Consider the following 15,835-nt stretch of genomic DNA (forward strand, 5'->3'; position numbering starts at 1 on the left):
GTTGATTTTTTTCTCCTCTGTTGATTTTTCTTTGCCCGGCTTAAAAGCCTACTTTTGATTAAATCTGGAAAAATCTAATTGTGCCTGTCCTGCAGCAATGTCTCATGGGAGGTACAACTCTGTGGCCTGATGCTGCCCTTCTCTTGGCTGGGGTGGGTGAGGGCATCCCCTCCCCACCCTGGGGCTGCGCAAGCCTCATGAGGCAGTGTTGTCAGAGGAAGGGTGATGGCATGCAGGGAATGAGATGTACCCTTTTGGGGGACCTGGGTAGAAGGGCAGTGGGAAATGCCCAAGTGACAGTTGAAGTCAAATTTTCAAAATGCTCTGCTTTTGCTTCTTTCACCAGAGACACAGCCATTTTTGGGAGGGGATCGCTTTTGTCTCTTTTTCAGTCAAACTCTTAGAGCTGCCACTGATTTGAGGCCAGCAGAGCCCAATGTGAAGGCAGAGGGCTGGAAGGAGACATGTGCTGCTACACATCAGCAGAGGCAATGGACTGAGGTAACCTTTGCAATTACTCCTGTAAAACTTCGAGTGTCTCTGTCAGAGTCTTCAGACTTCAGAAAAACATTGTTAAGACTTTTTATTTAATGCTGCTGTACTAGGAAAGCTTTAGGGCTCCCTTGTTGCAGCAAAAGACAGGAGGCTCTCTCTTGCAGGTGACTGAGTGCAAGCATGGGAGCATCCCACGGCACAGGCACAGCCACAGGCACAGGCACTTGCCTGTCCTGGGGGTACACATTGCTTGCTCACGAACCTTGGGGCCACAGCTCTGGTTAAAGTCTTCCAGTGCAGACGTCTAAGCCCAGCATGCCTCAGCCCCGCCTGCCTTTGGGAATGGTTTAATGTGATGAAAACTTAGAAAGAGCTCTGACCTTTCTGTGTTGCTCCTCTAGCATGGTTAATACAGTCCCAGCCCCAGCTACTCTCACTGTGTTACAGCTCCTAGGAGATCCTCCAGCCACCTGCAAATGCACCCAAACACCCACACAAACACACACCTTGTAAAACACAGGTTACAACCAACCACAAGGCCCTCTCATCCACCGCTTACAGCAGCACATCCCTTGTGCACCTCCTGCTCGAGTGCACAAACCTACAGCTTTGTTTGCCCTGGCACTACATGTGTATACTGAATGCAAAATGTGTCCTCACGGCATAGGGTTTGTCTTTCAAAGAATGCGACTAACCTTTGTGTGTGGCAGAACATGAGTTGCACAAGCAGTGCCACGACAGGAGCTGCAGAGGACGAGAGCTGCCTCCGGTCCAGTTTTGCTGAGGGATGGCTGTGCTGCTGGAGCAGATTCATCTGGCCCCCGCCAGAGCCAGAGCTGCCAGCTGAACACAAAGACTCCTTGTAGTCTGGGGCTGCTGTGGCCAGACTGAAGTAAAGAGAAAACTGTTGCATCAATATTTACCCGACCCACACGCACAGCTCCGCAAGCCATCCGTAAATGTGTGCACTTAGCATATGCCCTGCACACACATTTCCTTGTGTTTCTGTATGTAAATCCGTAAGATCAATGTTGCCTTATGCAGCATACATAAAGGCACGTGCAGGCTCCCACACACATTGCACACCTAAGTGCCAGCACTACACATTTCATTGAAAACCTCTCTGTGTGGAGGAAAGTGCAGCCTCTGGTGCTGTCCGTAGGACAGGAGTGGGCAAGGCTCTTAGGGATGGCCAGTGTGTAGAAGACAGCCCTCAAATTGAAATGCCACTAGTATTTTAGAGGTGGTATAGCCTCTGGTTTCCCTGAGAGGCGTTTCTGACATGTCAAAACCAGCCCTTGGCTTGTTGAGAAGGGACCTACGAACACACAGTGCAAGTGCTTACTGTCCTTGAAATTGAAAGCCATAGAAAGAGCCCAGATAGCCCTCAAATGATGACTGTTCGTCCTCGGATCACACTCACCGTGTTTTAGCAGCAATCTCACAAGGACATAACCCAAAGCTTTGAATTTATATCTCACCAGGCTGGGGGCGGGGGGGGGGGGCGAAATTTCTGGGGTCTTCTCTTGTCCCATGAGTTTGAAGTGACCATGTAATAAACTGAGGGATTCAGGTGGGTTTTGCTGAGGCACAGCATTGGGAGCAGGCTGGGCTCCTGCTGGCTCAGCTGTTTTCATGGTATGTGTATCAGCCCAACAAGGCTGAAGCAGAAGGTTGGAGCTTTTCTTGTCTTGAAAAGCCACTGTCATAGTGTGCCTGTGAGCCAAGGTTTCAGCCCAGGTTTCTCATACTTCAGGTACATGCTGGAGCAGGGGAACAACAAGCAAGTCCAGGACAAGACTGAATGTGCAGTTGCCTGTTAGGAGGAGGAAATTTCCTTGGAGGAAAAATGGAGGCATGAGTAGTTGCAGTTAAGGCTCTTGAGATGGAAAATAAAGAGCAGAAACCTCAAATATGTTGTTCTTAGCAAGATCACTCATTTACTACATTGCTCCTCTTCCAAAAATAAAATCAGAGCACCACTACCATATGGTAATTTGGGATTCTGACTGTTGGAGCTCAAATATTTAAGGTTGGAAGGGCCAGGTGAGGCAAGTGCTATTTGTTCCAAAAAACTTGAGCGTTTTGGGAAGAATTCTTGCTGAATGCAACATGAAGGTATCAGAGCTGTCTTTTCCATTCTCTCTCCCATCAGGAAAGCTAAATGTGGCAGAAAAAGTAGCACAAGATTAGAAGAAAACAGGGGTGAATGCTACAAAGACTTGGGCATCTTTGTTGACACTTGATACACAGCAGTGCTGAGCCTGTGACAAGCTGTGGAAGCTGGTGTGCATCCTGGGGAAAACACAGGTTACACTGTGAAAGAAGATGATGTCTGATAGCATCAGGCTACAGGAGAACTAGGAAGGGCAGGTTGGGCTCTGGGAGACTTGCTGTGCAGATGGGCAGCATGGTGATGCACATGAAAAAGTGTCTTCTGTTTTGTCCATGGTCACATCACTGAGACTGCTTCAAACCCTACTTTGTGCTTCCCACACTTCCTGTGAGGCCATATCTGAGCTGAGGTCAGGCTTCCTTTGCTGTTAACTGTCCTGGGACAAGGAAACAGCAAATAAAATCCAAGAGATAAATGGTGCCTGCTAGTGCTTTCTGTGTGTCCCAGCAACTTGGATTTGTTATTTAACAGCCAGCAGCTCTCCTTCTGTTCCCTGGAGACAGAATGCTCAGCTCCTCACATATCAGGTTCCAGCAGACAGGAATCCAAAAAGGCTTTTAGAAGAGAAATTTCTGCTCAGTCATTGGTTATTGATCAGTGGAAAGAACAAAATGCTCCACATGCAGTGGAGACCACATATCTTTGTATCTTTAGCAATAAGATCAAATACTGACTTTTGAAGTACAGCCAGGGCACTGCATGGCAGACCCCATGCTTCTCACTGGGACCTTGCTTTTGACTTCTGCTTCTAACAACAGGGTCAGCAGAGAGGATTTTGTGATGAGGTGAGGGATGTGGTTAGTGTTTTCTTCTTGATTCTTCCAAAGTCTCTGCGTGAGTGGGAAGCGCAGCTCCCTCTCCCTACCTACGAAGTTCCTTCCCCAAGAGCCTGAACGTGACAATGTACGAACTTGATGCACATCAGCGTCCTGTCTACAGGACATGAACCTGGGTGAGCAGGTTGGGACTGGATGTGATGCTTCTATGAGTCTGATCCAGGGCTTTTCTCCTGGGTAGGAAACAAATCCCAGGAGGTGCTGATATTTAGAAAGGAAGAGATGTGGATTGAAGCATGTCGCACTCTCCATGCGGGACCAGCTTGTAGCAGAAGAGATTTTCCCTGGACTGGTGTGACGGTGCATCCAAGCCCAGACAGGATGGATCTGACATGGACCAATACAACCTTCAGGTAAGAAAGCTATATGTCTGGATAAGTGGCCTTGCCTGTATAACCAGCAATGGGGAATTGTACTGTGCATTATGGATGTGTTCTGTATTACCAAGGCAAGCTCCCCTACACATGACCATGTGGTACCTGGGGGTGCAACAGTTGTGTCTGCAGCTGTGGAGAGTGGCAGAAGCTTTCAGTGTGGCCCTAGGGCCTCCACAGACCTCATGGGGCTACTGTGGTCAAAGGAAGAGTGCCCCTTGCTTCCCCTGGAGTGGCTGGCAGGGCTGTACCAGTGTCATGCTGCAGGTGGGAGACACTCCAGCTTGCTCAGCTGTGGGCATGTTTATAGCCTCAGAAAACAGCATACCAGAACCAGATGCCTTCAGGACCTGTTTTTTATTAATTTAATTCATTATTTATTATGGATCTATATTAATTTTATTTATTTCTTCTTTAATACATTTCCTTTTTTGTTTTATTAATGCATTTTACATCGTCATGTGCTTAGTACAGGCAGTGGAGGTAGTCATATCAATACCAGATATTGAACTGTTGTCCTGCCAGATCTCAGAGGGCAAAGCTGAGGCTGAACATCCACCCTGAAATCAGCAGGACCCTTCTAGTCCTGAAGGCCTAAATCCAAATGGGACTCACCATGTGGTTACGATTCTGCACCTAAGTATCACAGTCACTCCACTTCAAAGCTATAGTTGCTCAGCTATTCACAGCAATCAGGTTTGTGGTTTTCTGCCCAATAGCACGGGCTGAAGTCTCAGAGATGGGACCTCACCCCACAACTGTGCTCAGACCAGGTCTCCTAGAACAGACCTCAGATAAATGTCAACAAACATTGCCATATTTGTTTACTTTATCTACCAGTCCAGCAGATAGAGCAGTAACCTTTGGAGGGACAGAAATGAAGACTTGTGTCCCATCCTTACTCTGCCTGATTTGGTTCTGGGATTAAACCTGGTTCCTCCACTTCCTGGAGGGGAGTGTAGCCATAGGCAACTGCTGAACCCCTGGCTGCAGTTCTGTGGCTGGTTTTGTCACCCTAGGCAGTGTCTTGAGCTTCGTGGTTCTGAGGAGAGAGACTTGCTGTTCTTAGCCCAGAGGCTGCCACCTAAGCCCTTCTTCTTGGCCGCTCCTGCTAGCTACTTCAGCTACTTCCAGCTACTTCAGCTACTTCCAGTTTGCTCTGCTGCTACCTTAACGATCTCCCTATCTTGTACAGTAAGCCCTGGCAACCTAATTCAAGACTGCATCTGTCTGTGGATGGGAAGACATCTAGGAGTTTGGCATTGCCATGCAACTGGGCTATTTGTGAGCCCTGCTTGCTGCAATTACATCTTAGCACAGCAGCAGCATGTGAGAAGCTGGTTGTGAGGCAAAACACTTACACAACTATTTAAACCTTTCATGGATGCTCAAAGAATCATAGAAGAGGAAGAAGATTTCAAAACCAGCTCTGGATCCTGGAACTCACAAGCACCTCAGGAGATGCTTACAAGAACAGGTCTGGTCTCAGCCAACGGAGGTCTATGGTACACACCTTGTGGGCACTGTGGTATTGAGGAAGGGTACAAGGTTTTGAATTGCTCTTTGATATTTATAATCTTGTTGATTTTTAAAAGCAATTCTTCTGGTGTGTTTAATACCATGGGCACAAGGAGGACTTGAGAGGCCTAAGGCAAGAAAGAGGATTACTCTTTGCATACAGGCTCAGCAGAGCGATAACCTGATGTAACAGGATCAGACACCTGGTTTGCTTCTGCATAGAGGACTCATAGGCAATCAGCCCCATTTGCCCCTGCCTGCTCAGCCATGACTCCAGGCTGTGAAAAACATGAATTATGTGCAGAAAAAGTTTTGATACTAAACAAAGAATTCATTTCAGTTTCTTTTCCTTGTTTCCAACTACAGCCTATATCCTGTTGGGTACAACCAGGTCAATAGACTCAAGCACTTTTCTGTACATAGAAGGACCAGAAATATTTTTCTTTTCTGAACAGAAACTGAGAGTCTTGTGCAAAGACAAAGGCTGGGATTTAAAGATAGTGATGAATGTGTCTTGAGCTATCATGATAAAATCCCAAGGAACATGGGGCTGGATGAAGTACTAGACTGGAATGTAAGTGTTTGGGGGCAGTGGGGTGAAGGGAAATGGTTTTCTCTTCTGCGGTCCAGCTGTTAGCTGCAAGCCAGCAGTCTTGCACTTGGACTTTGCACCCCTACTACAAGGCCTACACCTTCTACATTACAGCACCATGCCTTCTTTCCCACTCTGCAGCTGCTCCCAAGGGGCCCCTGAGGATGCTATAGAAGTCCTGTGCTGGAGAGCACCCTCCAGCTGCAGCTCTGAGCTGGTGTCATTCCCCACCTTGTGGATTTGTCCCATCATGCACCTTAATGTGGTCCCATTTGATATCCTGGAGAAGAAGGTACTTTTAGGGCTGTTTCAAACCAGGACCTGCTGCCTCTGCCCATGGGGCAGCTCTGCTTGGTGCCCCTCTGCCCTCGGGAGCCATTGTTTTGCGGCCGCCAGGCAGCTGTACCCAGCACTTTTGCTCTTTCAGCAAAATTGGTGTGTGCATCACAATGTCTTTGCCCCTACACTGACTTACTGTCAGCAAGTGCACATATAGATCTTGCTATATATGAACAAGCAGGGTCAGAGCTCTATTTTTAGTCTATCTCAAAATACATTCCTTGCTGTGTATTTCTTGCCACCGATTTATAGTCCTGTCTCCCTGCTACCAAAAGCCCTGTGAGGTCAGTGAGGTCTGTCAGCTCTGGGACCAAAGTGGGGCAACAGGGCAGAAAACTTTGCTATAGGATGTCTCCCAATATCAGGCCCTGCCTGATGAGCACAAAATGGGGTGGGCACCTGTGCTAAAACATCCCTTTGACATTTCGGGTGAGGAAATCTCCAGGACAATTTTTAGCATACAGAGTCAACCACTCTGTAAAATGAAAGCCCAGAAGCTCAAATGTTCCAGAGCCAGCTGCAGGCACAGGCAGGGAATGTCCAGAAGAGCTGGACAGAGTGGGACACTTGTCACACCACCATAAGCCTCTCCTGCGGTACCGGATACGTAGAGATTTCTTCTCTCTAGGGCTGAGTTTTGCTCCCTCTTATAGCTGGTAGGGTTGGGGAGTACAGGGCAAGAGCAGCTCATTTATCTTGTGCCAGTATGTGATGCGATTGGTGCTACAGTGTGATGGTTCCTGTCACGCTTCAAACATTTTCTGAGAGCCATCATGGTAACAATGAACAAAATGCTGCTTCTGGGCTGTGGACCTGGGTGATTTTGAGTAATTAGCTTTCCATCTTCCTGAAGCCAGACCGCTTTCGGAGGTGTTTGCAGTGCTGTTGGTGTGTTACTGCTGCTATTTAACCTGGCTACATGGGGACAGGAGGTAGCTGACCTAAAGCTGTGGAGGAAGGGAATATTTCCATAAAGGGAAACAGACAAGCATAAAAGGTAGGGCTTGGCTGCAGGTGTCATGGGAAGTGGATGAAGGTGACGTGTGAGAGGGCAGAGAGAGTGAACCCTGGGGGTGGTGACTACTCCTCTTGCAGTGACAGCTCTTTTCTGCCGCCACATGCTCTGCCTGGTGCTATGGTCCCCTTCCTCTGGCTCCCTGAGGTGCATACCCAGCCTGCTCTAGGAAGGTGGAGCAGAGTGCCATGTGGTAATCTCTCCTGCTTGTGTCACTTTTTCTGGCCCCCGGTGACAAAGACGTCCCTAAGGGACAGTTTGCTTTGAAGGGCTCTGGGTTGCAAAGGGCTCCCACGCTCCCTTGCTTTGCCATACCATCGCAAGTCACAGTGCAACTGCTGGGCTGGGCCAGCTGTCTGCGCGTACGTGCTGCAGCCCAGGAGGAGCTGATCGTCTTACTCTCTTTCATCACAGGCTGAACTTAATTTCATTTGCCTGGCAATAGTCCTGGCTCGTCCGGTGCGCGTAGCTGGTTACTCACGGTAACTCGTGTCACCATAACCCAACTCTGAGTCCCACCTCTGGCAATTTGACTGTAAATCTTATGCTATTTCAGGATTTTTTTCTTACTATCTTGGCTCCTGGAAGCCTCTGGTCTGACAAAAATCTGTTCTTTTGCTTTTATAACACTTTCCACACTTCCTGTCTATGGAAAAAAACAGCTTGAAAATGGGATTTCCGGTATTCTCGGTAGACTGGCAGAAGAGAGGGGAAATGCATCAACTATTAAAAAATAATCATAGCTTTCTAGCAGTTTCGTATCAGAGGGAGTCAAGGAGGTTTTGAAACAACCCTTTCTATTTAATGAGCCATGGCTCTTTGTAACTTTATACCAGTTAACTGAAAGGCAACAGAGAACTAATTGTATCTTGCCTTTCTTAATCTTTATACAGGGGTTAATGTGGATGTCTAAGCAGGAAGACTGGAAGTATCCTACTAGATCAGTCAATAAATCTAGTAGAACTCCAGTGCAAAAATCCACAAGCTGCAAATCTAGGAGGAAGGCGAAGATTATGAAGATGCGTGAAATGGACAGCTAATTTCTTACAAGCATCCATGATGCTTTCAAGGGAAAATATTGTACATTAATTTATGATTCATTACATACATAGGATTAATTTGTTAATTCCTTATTTGTAATTAACTAAAAAATATGTAAAGTAGAAATCTTCCAATGCAAAATTATATTTACCTGGATGCAGAAGACTGTTGATATTAAGCAGTAGTAAGCTTGCCACCTTGCATTGAGTATCAGTATCAGCTATAATGGAATTTCTTGTTCATGGCTTGCTAATTATCAGAATATAAATTAGGAGAAGAAAAGACTGGTAGTGTAGGGTTGCTACAATCTCCTGTAGCCAAGGAAAAGTCTGGAGGCTGTAGAAAGCTGGGAAAGACAGAAAAGCTCTCGAGTCATAGTGTACATTAAGAAAGACTTGCCATTAAGTGGGGTACTCCAAAATTTGGAAGGGTACAATGAGAATTTCCTGCCTGCCTCCTGCATCCCTCCCACCACAGATCACGGACCACTCCCTGCCCACAGTGCTTTAATTGCAAACTAACTTCAGAACTATAGAATGGAGGACAAAACCTGCAACAACTTTGAGGTGCCACAAGAACAGGATGTGAGTGATTAAGAGCATCCCTGGTGTCCCAGGTCCTGGCTGCAGTAGGGAACTTTTTATTATAAAACCCTGAGATTATTCTAAGAAACAGACTGTAACCCACCTCACTGTGAAGCCCAAATATATTGCTCTGTGTGGTGATGCTGTGATGTCTGACAAGATACACTGACCCCTAGGAGGTTGGGAAGAAGTAAGAAGTAGTTTGTTGAGATTGTAATGGGCACCTGGTCTGCTGGCTGTGGGGGATTCATGGTGGTGAGGAGATGGGGATACAGACCGACCAGCTCATCAGATGAAGACAGATCCCCATCTTCCTCTATTTAGTCCTATCTGGGATCTGGTTGGGTTGTCCCATCTGAGAAGCATTAATTTGGAGAGCTGAGCTGTGACGGCTAACTTCAGCAACAGCAAATGCTCCTGCATTTGGGGTGGATATAGGGCCAAGAGACTCACTCTGCTCCCAGTGCAATGCTTTGCAAAGCTCCTGCTGCTGCTGTCAGCTGCTGTCTTACAGCAGCAGAATGAACTTTTGGAAATCCTGACCTACCTCTGCCACCCAGCTTGTCTTTTAAGGCCCCCCTTTTTTTTCACTATGCACCTGTCTCCTCACAGCCTCAGCTCATCTCTTCTTCCCAGTTAGAGCATTTAATTGAACATGGCTATTTAGTGATTAAAAATCATAGTGGGAAATTGGCACTGTCCTTCTGTTAACCCTTAAAACTCTGGCATTTATCTCACTTCCAACTATCTGTGAAGGGAAAGACTAAGCAGGATCAGGCAGGTAAAAAAGATGGCCAGTGCCTAGCTCCTGATGTATTGTCACTTTGTGGTGAACAGAAAATCCATGCCATCTGATGGACATGGTGGCCAAAGCCCAGATTCCCCAGTTCCACATCATGGGGAGGGGAATGGGTGAAGAATCAGAGGAACCTAGGGTTTGAATTTTCGCCAGGGCCTGTTTGCTGCTCCCATCAACAGTGCCCCAAGTGCTAATTATAATTTCCTTATTCTGCTTTGGTCAGGGTATATGACAAAGTGGGGTGAAAGCCAAAAATAAGCAGTCCTAAGAATAGCCCTCTCCACATCTTCCTACTAATGGCGTCTCTGAAGAAGACTGCTTGTTCCCCTTCAGATGAGCTTTCAGAGGCTATTTTAATCCATTTTTAGTGGCAAACAGCATTTATCAGAATAAGTGTGGGCTGGTCGCCAGCTCCTTCAGATCTTTGACAGCCTGGAGGGGAAAGTCTCTGAAAAATAACTGAGTGTGCTTCTACTGCATGTTACCCTGCCCAGGGGATTTTGGGGACATAATAAGGAAACATTCATCTGATGGAGCAGAGCCCAGGAATCAGTGCTTTGCTAAAACCAGCAATTCCCCTGTCATCAACTCTTGATCCCTGGAATCAGAGCTCTTGTTCTTGTCATCAGTGTGGATGTTTTCAGATTCAATTTAGCAATCATTAGGAAACAAGAAGAAAGGTTGGCAAAAAGGTTAGAGAGGCACTCATTTCTGAGTCACTGCTCAGAACATGAACCTGGTTAATTGTGTTCAAAATTCATCACTGACAGTCATCTCATGGCCACTCGGTGGTCTCTGGTGGGTTTATGATCTTTACCAAGTTCATAAACTCTTCAAAGTTATATTTTAGAAAATGCCATATTGAACACTAATTGGCATTCCCAGGGAAGCAAACCTGGAATAGACTGTGAAGATTAAATTCTCCTTTTCTCTGAAAGAATTCTGATACCCGGCAGTACCTCAGGATCTTGCCCTACTGTTCTATCTCAGTGGTCTGTCTGGGTCTCCGGAACTGTCATTTTTCACCAGTTCTACATCAATTTTAACATATCTTAGGAATAATGTGTGTGGGGTTACTGCCTGACTTCCCTGGGGAAGGGGGTGACAGGCAAGGCAGAAAGAGCTAACAGAAGGGGAGAAGGTAACATGAGAGATTTTGGGTTTTGACAGAGGTTGCCATAGGAGAAATTTAGGAAAATATTGCTACTTTTGTGTGTATTGCTGTCCTCATTTGTCAGAGTGATTTTGAAGACTACTTGATCTGGTTTTAATCTATTGGCACCTTTGTATTCAAAACTAGGCATCTGAAATGCAGATCGGAAGGGGTTTATGAGCAGTACTATGAAGAAAGTCTGTTGAGTATGTGATACTTGGTGCAATTTTGGATCCATAATCCTGGCCCCAAATCAACATAACAATGATAAATTTTTTGCTATGCTGTGGAAACATGTTGCATTTCCTCAAGAATACAATGGTACACATCCATTTTTCTCTCTCCTGACCTGAGACCCAATTATATGTTTTATGATGTGCCAAATACGTGTCATGTGTTTTGACAGTCACAATAAACATTTCAGGATGATATAGGAATTTTCACAATGCTGCTAAGTTATTGTTTCTTTATTATTTAAAAGGGTGAAGACTGGTAGTAACAGAACCCATCAGACATATCTACATGTAGATGCAAACAAGCCTTCAAGGAATATCAGCCAATCTTTTTCTTCCTATTTGATTTCACTGGCCTTGTGAGAGGAGAGGAAACTTGGCTGGAGACGAACAGGTAGCACACATTTCTAATTATCTCAAGTCTGAAGTCTGACTAGACCATCCTTGTGGCTATTTTTGACTTCCATCAGCACACTGTCAGGGTCTTGTGACATGTGCATTTGTTGCCTGACAAATGCTAATAAACCTGACTTAACCATTTTGTGTCATCCTCCCAACACCAGTAGGGCAGTTACACTTTTACAATGAAATACAGCTCCTTTAGCTGGACTGTGTAATGTTTTCAGCAAAAAATAAATGGCAGCCCTTACCTACCAGCTCCCATCAATTCTGTTTCACTTTGTTTCACAGGTATGTTTGGCTGTTGAGTGGGACAGTCTTTGAACTTTGCAGTGGGAAGAGTATAGGATGACTCACTCTGCTGCAGCGAGCTGGGAAGTTTCTGGTTGCTGCCTCCAGACTAATTAGTTTATCATGAATGTAGAGGAGTTTTGTTTGCTGACTATCGCCATGCTTGTTTTCCCTGCCTGGGCTTTCCCCGTTATTTCTAGGTGGATCTTTAATGGAAAAATTGGGTCTGCCTTCTGTAAGTGCACCCATCTCTGTTATGATGCTGCAGCCCCAAGTAGGAAACCCCAGCATTGTTTTCCTTTGCTTGACTCCAAGCCCCCTTCACCATGACAGCACACCCAGGGCATGGCAGGGACCAGGCTGCTGAGAGCATTCAGGATAGCAGGGATGGCACCTGCAGTCCCATGGAGAAGGCAGCTGCTCTTGTCTCACTGCACCACTCTCTTGGCGCTTCCTACCTTGGTGCCTTACTTGTTGTGCCAGCTAGAGCTTTGAGGGAGCTGCTACTGATTTACTAGTTCAATAAATACCCCTGCTGCGAGTGCAGATGAAAGCATCCCCATCTCAGGTAGGGCTGGTGCCAGAGAGCAGTCCAAATGGTTTCAGGGAAAGCTGGAAAGGATATTTTATGATCCTAGCAACAGGTCTGAGTCACGAATGCCCTTCCACTCATGCACTCCTGCATTCACAGCCTGAAGCGCCAACTGTCTTGTCACAGCTATTCCTACTCACTACAGAGATGGATTTACTCTTATGCAGTTCTGCCATGGAAGTCAGTTTTGATATGTGTGTTAGGTAGTAAAGCTTGGGCATCCTCATGACTACTAAAAGTGCTGCAATGCTTTCAACTGGAGAATAAACGCATCTTTGTCACCTTGGCTCAGCTGTACTCTCTTCCCTGTGTTTTCAGGGATAGGTGCTGCTCCTCACCTAGTGTTGGGGGCATTTAAGATATTGAATTTCTGTAGAGGGTCTAACATTTGGAGTTAAAAGAAAGTTTGCATCTCTGAACATCTAAAAGTGGTAGTGGATGACGTAAAACTGAGTACTATAGGCAAAATGAGAAGGGATGAGCTTTGCCAGAGTTTGCCCTTGGCTACACCATCTGCAGAAGGTCATGGCCTCTGTTTTGTGTTGAGGAAATGCTGAGAGTAGACTGTGAGAAGGAAGGAGGAAGCAAGCAGGGGCATAAGGAATAAAAGGAGAGAAAAGCAGAAATGACACTTGAAGGCAAGAGACTGGCAGAGGATGTCAACTCCTTACATTTGCAGGGTTGCAGAAACAAAGGGGAGGTCTTGTGCAGTTAATGTTTAGTTTTGTCTTTGGATACTTGTATAAATACGTGGGTAGAAGTTATCTTAAAAGGCTTGCATTGCATTCTGGCAAGCAAAGTTTCCTTCTCATAATTTCCTGCAATTCCCTTGGTAGAAGTCAATTCCCAAGGCAGAGGCAGTACACAGTGTGCACATGTACTGAGGGTGCAGTACAGAAATGAGTAAGCAAAGGGTTGCGTCTTGCCCTGAGTTCAGAGTGCTTGGACATGCTGTCCTGACAGTAGGCACACACCAGAGGTGGAGGGCAAAGCTGTCTTCCCGGCAGGCCAGAGCTGCCTTTAGCATCTGCGTTCCTACCCAATCCTCCAACGCCACCTCATACAGGGCACTTTGACAGAACACTACTTTGGATGGGCTTCCAGAGACCTTTTAAGACTGTGGGATTTTCCTTTATAGTTGCAATTTCCTGGTAAAACTTGTCTGAATTATGCAGGCTCTTAACAGTGAAACGGGTTCAAGACCCTCTATTTTTAGTCCAGCTCTAAACAAGTGCAAGAATTACCGCCTGCTAGTCTCGTGTTCCTCTGTGGCTCTCTCCCTCACCAGGGCTGTCAGCTTTCTGTGCCAGGTAGCTGTTTGATGGTAGGAACAGTCAGAGAAATTGGACTATTTTGTCTCAAAGAAACCATAACCTGTTTTTCCAGGACCATAAAAAGCCAATCAATGCTCTTGATTTGTCACAACAAGCTGATGTGACATTACCTAGCAGGCTGCTCTCAGAACAGGATATCTGAAAAGTGTGCAGGCTTTTAGAAGACTGTTGATCAGGATACAGCATGAGACAAATGTTACCACATAATACAGGAGTATTGAGGGTGTGTGTGTGTACTGTTTATAAAGCAACGTATTTGTGCAAGATACGTTACAGATATTTAAATGCACATTCCTTGATGGGAAGAGCTGTACTTGAGAAACCATTTGCAATCATAACAAGCACTCGGATTGACCTGAGATAATGTTAACTGGGTTACTCAATATTTGTTTATATAAAGCATGTATGTGCTCTTCTTCTGTTTTGTACACAAATTCACGTGGAGTCCATTGCAGCAAGCTTATGATCAAGACTTAGCACTAAAGAATGCTGACTGTGGCATGAGTGGGAATGGCTGGAAAACACACAGGAGCCTGCCCTCATAAGAGACTGATTGCCACAAACCCGTTGAGCTAAATCCCTGCTTGTATTGTCTCTCTTCATTTGACCCCAGCTCCAGCAGGTATCAAAAAACCTTGTAGCACCCCTAGAGCCAGTTGCCCCAGGAAGAGCCCTGTGAAGCAGGAATGGTGGGCTAAACTTCAGAAAGGATAAGGTTGCCTCTGCAACATGCACATATGTGTCCTGTCCCAACCTTAATCCACCTATTGCCTCCTCCTCAAGGCTCTGCTGCAGCTAATCAGCCAGTGCAGCTTCCTTATATACACCACCTTGGAGAGAGGATTTTGCAGACTCTGCAAAAGCCATGAAAGCAAGTCCAGCCTCCTGGTCCCCTTCTTGGCACAGGGGTCATCCTTGAATGTGCGGAAAATGTGCAGCCATCTTACAAAGCCAATTCCCTACCTGCTTGGCTTCACTCTGCTGGCTTCCCGGCTGAAGCTGCCCAGACTGTTGCTGCTCTATCAGGCAGACCCCCATGGCTGAGGATGGTGGCATGAGAAGTGGTAAGTCCCAGGCAGGGGGTTGTTTGGCTTTGGATGGCTGGACTATGTCCCAGGGCTCCTCTGTGTCACTTGATGTAACTTGAACCCTTAAGGTCCAAACAGTTTTGCAGATGAAGTGAAGAGGCCCTCAGAACAAGTCCAGCAAGGCCTGTGTAGAACTGGTCTCGAGGGGTTTTTTCACCCAGAGTAAGGTGAGCATGGAGGTTGATTGCACATGGAGAGAGGTGACATGCTTCCTGAGAGGCTACGACCCTTGTGTGTAAGTTGTGAAAAACTATAGGGACTTGAGTAGGTAAAAACCTGTAGCTGCCAGATCAGCTTTACTTTCCATCCCCAAAAGACCACTGAGAGCTCAGCACAGGTCCCATCCTGCCTCCTGAGGGCATATGTGAAAGTCTTGTCTCCTGTGACTGTCCCAAGACATCACCCTTCTTGTGCCTCCCTCCACCCTTGCCCAGCTCATGAGCAGCTCTGAGGGTGTGAAAGGAAGGGACAGCCTGTATTCCAGCTCCCACAGCCCAGCTGTGCCCTGTGCCTCCCCAAAGGGATTCACCTAGGGCTGGAAAAGCAATAGGCATTGACAGGGTGCAGCTCCCCTGCCCCAGCGAGCTTTGCACTGCACAGCCTCGTGGGTTAGAAGTCCCGGGGGAGAGTTCCGTGTGGATAATTGCCTCTCTGCTTCCTGCAGAGCAGCACTGAGGCATATATCGCTGCTTTTCTGCTCAAAATCTATTCATCTGCAGACCGAAATGAGAACCAGCTGGTGGTTGTTTTGGATTTATTTTGGAAAAAAAAAACATCTTCTGTAAAGCATTATTCCATTTTGAGTTCCTGTTTCCTTTCCCATCTGCCCAAGGAGCTGGGTTTGTAAGTCTCCCACTGTCCACATGTCCTCACTCACGGCATGGCTCCTCTGTGCTGGGTCCCAGTGCGGCTCCAGTGGGCAGGCGTGGGGTAACATTTCTCCCCCGGGACTGTGTGCAGGGGAGCTTGTGCAAAC

At 46.5% G+C, this 15,835-nt stretch overlaps 1 long non-coding RNA gene across 1 annotated transcript; it reads left to right on the forward strand.

Annotated features, from left to right (window-relative positions):
• The first annotated feature begins 7,032 nt into the window (after positions 1–7,032).
• Positions 7,033–11,368, forward strand: LOC113963286. Its single transcript, XR_003532710.1, has 2 exons — positions 7,033–7,327; positions 8,239–11,368. It is a non-coding gene; the product is annotated as an uncharacterized LOC113963286 (long non-coding RNA).
• The last annotated feature ends 4,467 nt before the right edge of the window (positions 11,369–15,835 follow it).

This window comes from Neopelma chrysocephalum, unplaced genomic scaffold (genome assembly GCF_003984885.1).
Source record: "Neopelma chrysocephalum unplaced genomic scaffold, ASM398488v2 Primary Assembly neopelma1_24, whole genome shotgun sequence".
Classification (NCBI taxonomy): domain Eukaryota; kingdom Metazoa; phylum Chordata; class Aves; order Passeriformes; family Pipridae; genus Neopelma; species Neopelma chrysocephalum.